The sequence below is a fragment of the Gymnodraco acuticeps genome, unplaced genomic scaffold (assembly GCF_902827175.1).
Source record: "Gymnodraco acuticeps unplaced genomic scaffold, fGymAcu1.1, whole genome shotgun sequence".
In the NCBI taxonomy this organism is placed as follows: domain Eukaryota; kingdom Metazoa; phylum Chordata; class Actinopteri; order Perciformes; family Bathydraconidae; genus Gymnodraco; species Gymnodraco acuticeps.
In genome coordinates, this window is record NW_022990271.1 from 961,270 (window position 1) to 971,858 (window position 10,589).

The 10,589-nt window shown below is 41.1% G+C and overlaps 1 long non-coding RNA gene across 1 annotated transcript; it reads left to right on the top strand.

The window, feature by feature from the left end:
* The first annotated feature begins 6,653 nt into the window (after window positions 1-6,653).
* Window positions 6,654-7,454, top strand: LOC117549235. Its single transcript, XR_004569454.1, has 2 exons — window positions 6,654-6,789; window positions 6,889-7,454. It is a non-coding gene; the product is annotated as an uncharacterized LOC117549235 (long non-coding RNA).
* Window positions 7,455-10,589: the final 3,135 nt, after the last annotated feature.

The following is a 10,589-nucleotide window of genomic DNA, read 5'->3' on the forward strand; positions in this document are numbered from 1 at the left end:
GGTACACCGTGCAACACTAGTAAGGAGTCAGTGTCTCTCCCCCAAACTCACACATATAAAATTCGATATGAACTGAAGAGCCGCATGAAACTAGGCAAAGAGCCGCATGCGGCTCGAGAGCCGCGGGTTGGCCACCCCTGCTGTAGGGGTTTAATAATAGCCAATAATGTTACATTGAGTTAATTGCAGCAAATGTTTTGCTGAAAATTACAGACAATTTGCAACAGCATGCAGTCTCTGATCTGAAATGCTCGCTACTTCTTGCAATCTTTTCTTTTTCTACAGCTTTTATGTTCTGCTATAACCTTAGAACAAGTTCAGGGAGGCCGTCTTTCACTCACATTGCTATCGTAAACCGTGGCAGATCATCTGTGGATGTTGCTTTTAATCAGAAACCCCAGCTGCCAGGTTGTAGAGGCTATTACCCATATAGCCAGCCCTGTTCAATGGCTTGTTTTATAGTGCTGTCATTCAAGGTTATGCTGAAACTGATTTGTACTGTCATTAAACGGGTTCTGTTGACATTTCGAGTATTCTCAAGCTGAGTCATGGCCTCTTGCATGCTTCGTGAAATTACAGTCCCGCGGACAAAAGCTGAAAGAAAAACTTCAGTAAATATTAGTCCTGAGATATCCATCTTTATGTGTGATAGTGGAAGATGTAAGATGTAGTCTATGAAGAGATATCATTTAAATCAGTTCTTAGGGTCAGAGTTCCCACAAAATGTTTCTCACAGTTTCAATTATGTATTCTTTTAACAACTCTTTCACTTTTTCTGTAAACATTTATAGTTTCAAGGTCTGTTGCAGTATTCATGTTTGAATTGCCCTCCAAAAGAAATTGAATTGCCTTTCTTCAGAGACAGATACCTGGACTAGGGGTGCAGCAGAGGTTTGGCCTCTGGGGATCAAGACTCAAATGTTTTCTCATTGTGTTTGATTTCATTCTCTTTGAGTAGACTGGCAAATACACACATAGCAAAAGTTCTATTCACGGGGGAATATCCTCACTTGTTCCTCCTAATGTCATGGTGGGTTCTTGGCTTGTGTGTGTCTTGTTTAATCAATACACCACCATCATTTGAAATCATTACCACATCAAGTCTTTAAAACCAATGGAAAGTAGAAATTAAATCAAGGAACTACCAAGCACTCTATAGGACTGTGTAGTGTTTGTATGCTTTTTATGGTCTTTCTCGAGCCAAATTACATTACATTACATTACATTACATGTCACTTGTTAGACGCTTTTATCCAAAGCGACTTACATACTCAATACTGTGGGCAATCCCCACAGGAGCAATTTGGGGTGAAGTGTCTTGCCCAGGGACACAACGACATGCTGACTGCAGTGGGGTTTGAACCTGTGACCTCCTGATCCGAATACCAACTCACAACCCACTGCACCTCCCGCCTCCCGCCTCCCTCCAAATGCTATATGTTTGCTTAGTGTATTGACCAGCTTGGAGGGAAATGTGTTTCTTTGTGTATTTCTCGCAGCAGTTGAAGGTGACTCTACATGTTTGTGTGTGTGGATGCTGCTCTTGCTTTCGCTCTGAGATTTGTACTCCCAACCGGGCCAGTGTGTGCTCCCAGCGCTGCAGCCCTGAATGGGAAGCACCAGACTCTCACTGCGAGGTGCATACCTGACAAGCCTGTGTTGACAGATAAGGCTTAGCAGCTTTGGCCAACAACAGAGCTGCACAATACAAATGCTAATATAAATCTGTAGGGTTGTACCAAGATGTTTACCCCTGAGATTTAATTGAGTTAGAATCAAGATCTCCACTGCTTATCTGTGAGAGCCTTGCTGATGGCTAACATAGGAAATGGTAATCACTGTGGCCTTTTGAGCACAAAGTCCAAGGGTAGGAGAGTCTCTCTGGTTGAATTTGAAAGAACGTGCTAGTCCCAAGGAGCATTACTGGCTGTTCTCAATACGTCTTTTGTTCCTCTTCATAAGAAATGTATTTCGTTAAACTCTGTCACTGCCCCTGATCTGACTTTACAAACATTGTGAAGGTCAGGTAAACGCGCTCATAATCAATTAACCGCATGTTTCTTTGTCCTATGGGTTCTGTTAAGAGTGAATGCCAAATGTCTAGCTAACATCTGCATTTGGCTTACAAGGGCAAGATGTTGCAATTTCCCCCCCCCCGCTTGAACAAGAACAACATGCCCTGTGCACAGCACTGGGAATTGTCAGCCATGTGGCGTGGGATTATAAGTGTTTAACAGGAAGATTTTGGTTCTTTGCTTCTTGCAATTGTGCCGCTTCCTCTTGAGTTAGTGTGAAATGTCCTTCAGCTGCTATTTGAGAGAGAGCAGCCTGCATTTATTTTTGTCATATTAACACCATTACACTTTTGGGCATGCACATTCTTAAAAATCTGTCTTTGATACAATTCAACTTTTTTTATTATCAATGTTTTCATCAAGCGTTAACAACAATCTGCAGAGGCAGAAAGCTTTATTTTTATAAAGTCTTATAACACAGATTATTATAAACATTATTAAATAGAGTAAAGATATGGTGTAATTGAGGTGATATGTGTTTTTCTTTTTCCTTCACTCCCTGATTACCAAGTCATATACTACAAGACGAGTAAGCACAGGCATTATCACAGTTAGTAGGAATTAAAATAGCATCTCACTGCATAATTTCGTGCCATCATTAGAGTAATGGTAATGACTTGTATTGATCCCACACAACAGCACTTTCTCTGTGCTGCCTCAGGCTTTAAAATGTCAGAATCTCAAGTGTCTGCCGGCTTGACTTCTTTCATCTATAATCAGGGGTGCCCATAACTTTTTTGCCCTGGTTCTCAAAGGAGCACCTGGAGATGTTGCTTGGTGCACATCCTTAAAATGAAAAAAACCGGACCTTTTGAGGGGTACTTGACTTTATGAACGGGGGGGGGGGGGGGGGGAGGTGCGCTAGTGAGCACGCTCATGAACTGTTCGCTGTTCACTGTATGTGTTAACATTCAGGTAAATGTGTTACCAATTTGTGTTATTTGTTGTGCATGACCGGAAGCCAATAGCGTAACAGGTTAAAGGTCATGATGGGTATAAATAAAGCCACGCCTCCAATGGGAGAGTCCGTTGAATGAAATGCCACTGTCTCTGATGTTTCGTTATTCCTCCGCTTATTTGGATGCTAAACAGCAATGAAGTTATGCTTACTCTGCTAACAGGTTATGGGCCCAGAGACACCCAAATAAGTATTTCCGGCGTTTGTCCACCAATGGAAAGTCGCAACGTAGCACGTGTGGTGGATTAGCAAGCTAAGCTACCGCCATGAGCAGGTTGGGCGCAGGTTCCAGTAGCCGCTGGTCTCGGCTAGTGTTTGACGGGGATGAAAATAACTATGAACTGTGGGAGACAAAATTCTTGGGCCATCTTCGCTTACAGGGACTGAAGAATACTATTTTAAGGAGTCCTACGGACATAATTGAGGAAGATGAAGAGGCGGACGATGAAGGGAAAAATGAAGAGGCTTATGCAGAGCTTATCCAATTTCTTGATGACAAAAGTGTGTCCCTTGTAATGAGGGAGGCGTCGGATAATGGTCGGCAGGCATTGAAGATTTTAAGAGACTATTATGCTGGCACAGGTAAACCACGTATTATCAGCCTATATACTAAACTGACATCACTCCTAAAGTCAAGCAGTGAAAGTGTGACGGAGTATATAATACGTGCAGAGACCGCCATCACCGCTTTGAGAAACGCGGAGGAGAAATTAAGTGATGGGCTTCTTGTAGCAATGGTTTTTAAGGGACTACCAGAATCATTTAAACCATTCGCAATACACATCACGCAAATTGACCAGACAATAAGTTTTGCTGAATTTAAGACTAAGCTCCGCAGCTATGAGGATACTGAGCGAATGCGCACACCGCCCTCATGACGTTGTCCTCTGGTGGCGGTGTGCGCTGGCTAGATCTTGTTGTCCACGTCGTTGACTCGGAAAGCATACCCCTCACCAGTCGCTTCATCCGAAGCTTTCCGCGCGTCGTCCTCCCGTCGCTGCTTCCGCCTGCAGGCCGCATCCCGATGCGTGTTGCTTTTACAATGACTGCACCACAGCTTACGTTGGCACGTTCCGGCCTTGTGTCCACTCAGGCCGCATCTGTAACAAACAATGTCCGCACACTTGCTTCCTTTATCCCATGCTCTTGGTACAGAGGGTCGTCTCGCTCTCAACTGCTCCCGCGCCCTCCGCCTGCTAGATCCGCAATCCAGAGAAGGCTTTAAGTATGCTTTATCATTCACAGATGATTACTCCAGTGCAGTGTTTGTGTATTTCCTTAAAAACAAAAGTGACACAGTGCAACAACAGAGAGATTTCTGGCCAATACTGCCCCATACGGGAAAGTAAAATGGATCAGGTCAGACAATGGCACAGAGTTCACAGGGAAACATTACCAAGCATTACTATGCAATAATAAGATTAGACATGAAAAGTCAGCACCATATTCCCCACATCAAAATGGCACTGCTGAGAGGAATTGGCGCACACTTTTTGACATGGCCAGGTGCATGCTTATAGAAAATGAGATGCCAAAAAGTATGTGGACCTATGCAGTACAGACAGCAGCTGTAGTAAGGAATAGATGCTTCAAAAACCGCATAAAACAGACACCTTACTTTATGCTGACAGGTAGACGGCCTAACCTGTCCAGAATGCACAAGTTTGGGTCAGTGTGCTATGCCTATAAGCAAGACAAAAATAAAATGGACTCAAGGTGTGAAGAGGGAATTTTTGTTGGATATGACAAAAATAGTCTAGCCTACATGGTCTATTTCCCTCACAGTGGAAAAGTGCAAAAATCTAGACTTATGAAGTTTGTGACCAAGACCAAGTCAGAAAGAGAAACACAAACAGAAACCGTCTCATGACTTTGAGGTACAGAACAAATCTGGCAAAATCAAGCGTGACACTAACGTTAGCCCAGTATCTATACCTGTGGTAACAGAGACAGAAGACGACAACAGTGAGCTTAGGCGTTATCCTTCAAGAGTGAGAAAGAAGCCAGCTTACTTATGTGACGGTGTATGTGGTAAGGAAAGGGAGGATCAGCTACTGACAAATATTCACTATTGTTACAGATTAATGTGCAATATCCCTTTAACATTTAGGGAAGCTGTAACTTCATCTGAGTCAAAACAATGGGTTATTGCAATCACTAAAAGAGAATGACACATTTATCCTGACCAACTTACCTCAAGGTGAGAAAGCAGTGGGGGGTAAATAGGTGTATGATATCAAAACCAATGTTGATGGGTCCGAAAGATACAAGGCACGATATGTAGCCAAGGGATACAGTCAGAAGAGGGGTGAAAACTATGATGAGACATTTTCACCTACCGCTAACCTCACCAGTATCAGAGTGTTAATGCAAAAAGCAGCACAGGAAAATCTGATTTTACACCAAATGGATGTTAAAACTGCTTACCTACATGCACCAATAGACTGTGAGATATACATGGAACAGCCAGAGGGGTTTGAGGTAAAATCCAGTAAAGGTGAAAAGTTGGTGTACAAGCTAGAAAAGTCACTATATGGGCTTAAACAGTCAGGCAGAAATTGGAACAAAATGCTGCATGAGTATCTGAGTGAAAATGAGTTCCTACAGAACCCTGCTGACCATTGTGTTTACACAAAATAGACTGAAAACTGGAAAGTGATAATGATAATATGGGTTGATGACATAATCATTGCAGCTAGTGATAACAATGCATTGAAAGTTGTTAAAGAGATGCTCACAGCTAAATTCAGGACGAAAGACTTGGGGAAACTAAAACATTTCCTGGGCATTGATTTTGATCAAACTGATTCATGTGTAAAGATGTCACAGAAGAAATATGTGAACAAAATACTTGAAAGGTTTAACATGCAGGATTGTAAACCGAGAGCGACACCTTGTGAGCAAAAACTGAACTACTTAGATGATGCTGTACCGATGAAGGATGTTAGAATGTACAGAGAAGCAGAGTAGCCTGATCTACCTAGCTGTGTGCACGAGGCCTGATTTGAGTTTTGTTGTCAGTAAACTGTCCCAGTATTTTTCTGAGCCGACAGAAGAGCAATGGACTACTGTAAAACATGTACTGAGATATTTGAAAGGTACAATCGACAGGGAACTGTGTTACCGGAAATGTAAGAGTGAAAAACTGGGCTTACAAGCATACAGCGATGCCGATTGGGCTGCTGATCTAACCGACAGACGTAGTATGTCAGGTTATTGTGTTAGCCTTAATGAGAGCGGGCCACTTGTTTTCTGGAAAACCAAAAAGCAGCCAACTGTCGCGTTATCAACTTGTGAAGCTGAGTATATGGCTTTAGCAGCTACTATGCAGGAGTGTATGTACTTATTACAACTACTAGAGGGCATTGACAAATGTGAATATACTGTAAATGACGTAACGAAGTTGCCTTAATTAAAAAGAATAACACAATTAATGTCATAGTTCTTCAATTAGATAAATAAATACTTTATTTCATGTTATATTTTATAATCGTTAAATATGGCATGATTTAATACAGTTTGTTTTACATGTTAAACCGATATGCGTGTGTGTTTCTTGTGCCTAGGAACTAATGTTTGTTCATGTGCTGGTACTGCGTGTTTTGCTGTTACACTGTACAACTCAACCTGGGTTGACGTCTTTTTTGAAGCTCTGCTGAGGTCTGTGATAAAGTTTTAATGTGACAAGAAGTCTGTGACAAAGTTATGCAGAAAAGGAACTAAATGAATCTCCTTTCACGACAAGCGACCAACGAGGTATTAGTTTTATGTTTTCATTTTCTTATTTTCATTCATATGTGTAGCACAATATGCTAATATGTTTGGCTATGTATACGTGTCATTTCGGTGTTGTAGTTCTCACGGCGTAACGGAAGAGGGAAGGATACAGGATGAAAACTCCCAAGAAATAAACGCCCGTTTTAAAGAACCGACCTGTGTCTGTGTCGTGAAGAGAGCTACATATACACTACCTACGATTTACGAAGACAACCAGGGCACAATAGCGTTGGCAAATAATCCTGTTAACAGACAGAGATGCGAGCATATTGACATTAAGTATCATTTTCTGAGGTCAACTGTGGAAGGGGGAAAAACAAATCTGATTTATTGTCCAACAGACCAGATGGTGACAGATGTTATGACAAAACCTGCACCAAAGTTTAAGTTGATTAAGTTTGCAAAGTTTATGTTTGGAGAGTAACAATTTCTGTAAGGTAGAGAACCTTATAATGTTTTTATTTGTTAAAAAAAATAAAACACAAATGTGATATCAAGTGGGGGTGTTAACATTCAGGTAAATGTGTTACCAATTTGTGTTATTTGTTGTGCATGACCGGAAGCCAATAGCGTAACAGGTTAAAGGTCATGATGGGTATAAATAAAGCCACGCCTCCAATGGGAGAGTCCGATGAATGAAATGCCACTGTCTCTGATGTTTCGTTATTCCTCCGCTTATTTGGATGCTAAACAGCAATGAAGTTATGCTTACTCTGCTAACAGTATGCCTCGCAGCACTGTGCGGAGCGCATAAAGCAGACCCTTCACGCGATAGCGAGGGGATAGAGCGAGGGATCACAGATGCCGTCGTGCTCGCGGAGAGATTAAAAAAATTAAACCTAAATGGCTCGCGAATTATACTTTGGTGGCCGTTAATATACCTGGGCGGCCCGCCCAAGTAAAGTCTATGTGTGGGAAACCCTGCTATCTTACCAGTTCTTATGCAACTCCCAAATATCTCTCATCTCTCTTTTCTCTCTCTCTCTCAATGTTGGTGCGGAAATGCGCCTTTTTTCAAATGATCCGGTGCTCTTTTTTGGCGGGGGGTGCGCATGCGCACCAGTTATGTGCAGCCCTGTCTATAGAGAGTCGAAGGCACGCCCATCTACTTCCGGTCCATGGGACCTTATTTCGTAAAAATAATCTATTGAAGTCAATGGAGAGAGAAAACGTATCTTTCGATCCCGTTTGAATTGTGCCATGAATTACACATATGATGTTTGTCAATCTTAAAAAATAATTTCCATGTCAAAAAAGTCACAGTTTGTCGTAAAACTGTTGAAATATAAGACTATGAAAAATACGCAACTAGAAAGACTACAAATCCCAGAGTGATGTAAGTGATGTCACAATTGTTTTCCTCCACTAAGAGATAGCTAAGATCAGCGCCATATAGATATAATCTATCTATATGGCGCTGGCTAAGATAAGATAACTTTAACAAGATGCCTGTCTGCTTAGTACCAGGTTGTTATCGTATGATAACAACCTGGTACTAAGCACACAGGCATCTTGTTGCAATGGGTCTTGCTCGTTCTTTCGCTTCCCGTCTGATGAAAGAATCAGGAGTGGCTGGATCAAGTTAGCTACCTAGCTAGTAGCTAGCATGTTAGTTAGCATTACAGCCTTGTCATTTTTATTAGCCTTCAAAGGAAGGCAGGCAGGCAGCTTTGCATGACATTCTTCTGGACGTGTTTCATTGTGGTGATAGTGAGGGTAGTCAATCGTTTTGTTGACAAGACAGTAGTGACGGCCATCTTGGTGACGTGTGTTGTTCTACGAGACCAGAGTTGTAGTTCATTGAGCGTTTCACACAAACAAATGTGTTACTTCACAGTTTTACGACACATTTTTATTTTCTTGACTAAAAAATTATCTTTTAAATTGACAAACATCATATGTGTAATTCGTGGCACAATTCAAACGGGATCGAAAGATAATCTTTCTCTCTCCATTGACTATGATACATATTTTTTTCTAAATAAGGTCCCATGGAGGTCCACCGGAAGGGGAGGGACTTCGCCACTCTATGATAAACTCATGCTCTCATTTCTCTAGTTCTCAAGTTACACTTGTTGGTATTTACACAGTTAACATGAACATACTGTACATGTCTCATGTTTTCTGTTTAACCAGATGTGTATGAAATGCAAGATTTCTTGGTGTCAATACAAATGTGTTTGCAAAATGCAAGAGGTTCTTCATTTATTAAGTATGTCTCCATCTTTGGTGTGTAGCACTCTTTGGAGGGGGTTTCTCCTTAAAATATGCCTTGTTTTCAATCGATTTTCTGTTGAAGAAGTTTCTATAGTTTGCACGAGAATGGGAAAAAGTAAACATCATCTTTAAGCTGCTCTAATCAATGATTTTTACATTAACAGTTATTGAAATGTTATTATAATGACAAGCAAATCTCCTGGGAAGTTACCTTTATCAATGTCACTCGAAACGTACCTAGAAAGTACGGTTTTTTTTAGCTTATTTGAGCAATATTATTGCATGATTCCTTAAGTTATTGCAATGCAGATCTGTTGTAAGCTAGCTTACATCGCTAACAAACTAATTGAAATATACTTACAAAACACTTACAATTAAGAAACAGACTAAGTCTGCGAGAATGAAAGTTGGCCATCTTACTTTAGCGCATTTGCACCTGTCGGCCACTTTACCATTTTGCTATATAAGGCTGTTAACATCTTTTAAGCCATTGTTTTTTTATTATGGGCCCACAACTTTGCTGTTTTGATTCATTCTCAAGGCTCAGCATCATTTCTAAATGCAGCAGACAGGTACAAACTCTCTGTATTTAACCTTCCCAGAAGCAAACAGCACACAGACAACTTAGTGACTAGCCGGTGAAAATAGAGAAGATTATCAGCTTGTGACCCAGATATTTTGCATATGAGTCGGCGGAGACCAAAAAAAGCACTTTGTGCTGCCCAACAAAAATCATACACAAAAAAAAAATGCAATAAACGGTTTAGATGAGACAGACTAAAAGGCTGCTGGGTACATTTAGATTGTGACCAGTTCCCAGCTCCATATAAAACTGGAGATGTTTATTTACGCTTCTGATGCACATATACTTAAAAAACATGCATATGCCAAAAGACAAATATTTCTATATGTTAAATGTTGCTATAATATTTCTGACACTCTGCAAAGGATCATGAGCAACATCAAACGTTTCAGTGCCCACAGCAACTTCCTATCTGAATTTCTATTCAAAGCATTTAACGCAACAGTTAAAACATACTGACAGGAAATGGTTGGCTAGTTTGTTTTGTACTCCTCTCTGTTTAGTTATTCAAAGCAGGCTGCTGACTAGATATTACTTCCCATACAAATGCGTACCATACTTGCATTCATTTCAACAATCAGCTGGCTTTTGCTGTGGCCTTTGCAATCAGCTTGAGTGCAGACGACGTCCTGCAGTGGAAAGTGTCATTGTGTGTGCTAGCTTTATGTGGTCAGTTTGGCGCGCCAGGATTCTGTGTTTCTGCAGACTGTTAAGGAGAGGTTGAGACATCTAATTATATGGTTTCTTGTCGCCGGCTTCACACTAGCGTATTTTCCGATCAGGTGCTTTGTGAAATTGCTTTTGGAGGTTTCTGGAGTGGACAGTGGTGATTCTGACCTGGATACACGCTACCTATACTTACATGACATCATCGCAGACTTTTAGATATATTTACACTTGTCTTTAAGCCAGCACTGCATTTTCTAATGGTGGATTGGGTAACTTCCAAATGAAAGAAAAGGTTATCTACAGTACAATC